Consider the following 2108-nt stretch of genomic DNA (forward strand, 5'->3'; position numbering starts at 1 on the left):
TGGAAATCTCCATTATTGCTTCCCCTTCGTGGCTTCTCTGGGATTGAAAACTTTTTGAGATTGACAGAGCGTTGGACGAGGCCAAGCCAACTTTCCTTGTCATCAACTAAGTCAATAACATAATGAATGACGTATTATGGAGTACAGGTTCAAACAACTACCATCATTGTAACTGCCAGTGAAATTTTACTCCTCAGACAAGTTAAAGGACCATTTTCATCTTTGTATTTTCGAGCAGAGGATCGCCTGGGATTCTCATTACTTGATCGATCATCCTCCTTGGTTTGCTCGTCAAGTGACATTTTTTTTATTACAACCTCCACCCAACCATGATTCATGTCTCGAGTCTATGAGCTTAAAATGAAATTTATCTTCCAGGGAGAAGACGTGAGCTTCAAGGAGAGCAAGAAGTTTTTAGAATAACTTAAAACATAAATTATCAGTGCAACATGCTAAACAAGAAATATTTGGTGAAATGAAATTTACGAAATATCTATGAATATGGTTCTTTGAAGAGAGGAAATGTAACACAGAGGCTGGGGAGAAGGCAGATGGGTCAGGTTTCAGACCTGAAGACAAAGAGCATTTCTGTGTGTGAAGAGGAGGCAGAGAAAACATTAACCAGAGTAATGTTATATAATTTTTCTATAACCCACAAGACAAATAGAGAAATGACAAACAATCATCATTCAAACCAATGCAATGCTGGAAGAATCTGAAAATGCCCAGGGCGGGCCTGCGCTTTGATACCATGTTAGACATACACCAATAATGCAAAAAAAAAATTAAGATAAGTATTGAATGCATTAATATTCACAATGATACACATTTATATAAGTCTAGTGACCCTTGGTTTCATATTCCAAATGGTTTTTTGGACTCCCTTTGACTATTCAACTTCCACACCAAACCTACTTTAGAGGATTAGGTGTCCAACATGGAATTTGCTGCAGGGAGATCGAGGAGGTATTCACAATCTCGATCCATGGAAGTAGATGTGCCTGCTTTCACTGTATTTGGTAAAGGTTTATTTGAGTCGGAGGATTTTGATATGGATGATCCCCATTCCTTGCACTGCAGGGAGATCGAGGAGGCATTCACGATCTCGATCCATGGAAGAAGTACATGTGCCTGCTTTCACTGTATTTGGTAAAGGTTTATTTGAGTTGGAGGATTTTGATATGGATGATCCCCATTCCTTGCAACCTAAAAATTCACAGACACAGGCTCTGGAAGTAGAAGCTTGGCCAGACAGGCTTCCAGACATGCAAGCCGAGAGCAAGAGATCAAAGCAAGAAGATGATTGCCATTCTATGGACTCTGTAGCTCTTCATCAGTCATGGTTCAATATTGATTATGTTTATTGCCAGGAGAAAGACGCATGAAAATGGAAACTATCCTCAACTCACAATTTCAATAAATCGTGATAAATCGTGACTGGAACGAGTAGAACAAAGCAAAATCCCAACAAGTTCTGCGAATTTTCTTGGATTTAATCTCGCATCCTTAGCAATCCGAGCAAGATATACATCCCAGAGGTTTGTCACAGTAAAAATTTTCCGAAAACTGTATGAGTTGCTGCTTATATTCTTCATCTCACAATCCTCATGTTTGAAAAATTGTTGATGCATGAAAGTGGAAAATATTTGCTTCACACTTTCCACCTCAACATCAAAACCAATTCGTTTTGGTGAAAAATTGGCGCGGTAATGGGTTTGGATTTTGATTTTAAATGCACAGGTTGGCGGAGAGTTAATGCAGTCGCAGTCGACGCAACGTGTAGCCGGAGAGGAGGTGATGCCGGTGATGGAGAGGGCACTGACGAACGAGGGGCGACGAGAGGTTCCGGGTGACATCACACCAATCAGAGGCATGCCAGAATAATACACTTTTCGAGTGATTGATTTTTCTAAAAAGTCCCATTATAGACTAATCCTTATCTTTTACCCCTAAATTTCCAAATCAAACCAGTGCAGTTGACTTAATGCTTCTAATAAATATGCAGATTTAGTATTACAATAAGATAAACTAAAAATCGCAAAACCATAACTCATTCTAATTTTTCTTTCCATACGCAATTCACTGACATTTGTAATGGAATTCACTAA

The sequence above is a fragment of the Pinus tabuliformis genome, chromosome 6 (genome assembly GCF_031772625.1).
Source record: "Pinus tabuliformis cultivar Carrire ecotype Pingquan chromosome 6, CPIR1, whole genome shotgun sequence".
Classification (NCBI taxonomy): domain Eukaryota; kingdom Viridiplantae; phylum Streptophyta; class Pinopsida; order Pinales; family Pinaceae; genus Pinus; species Pinus tabuliformis.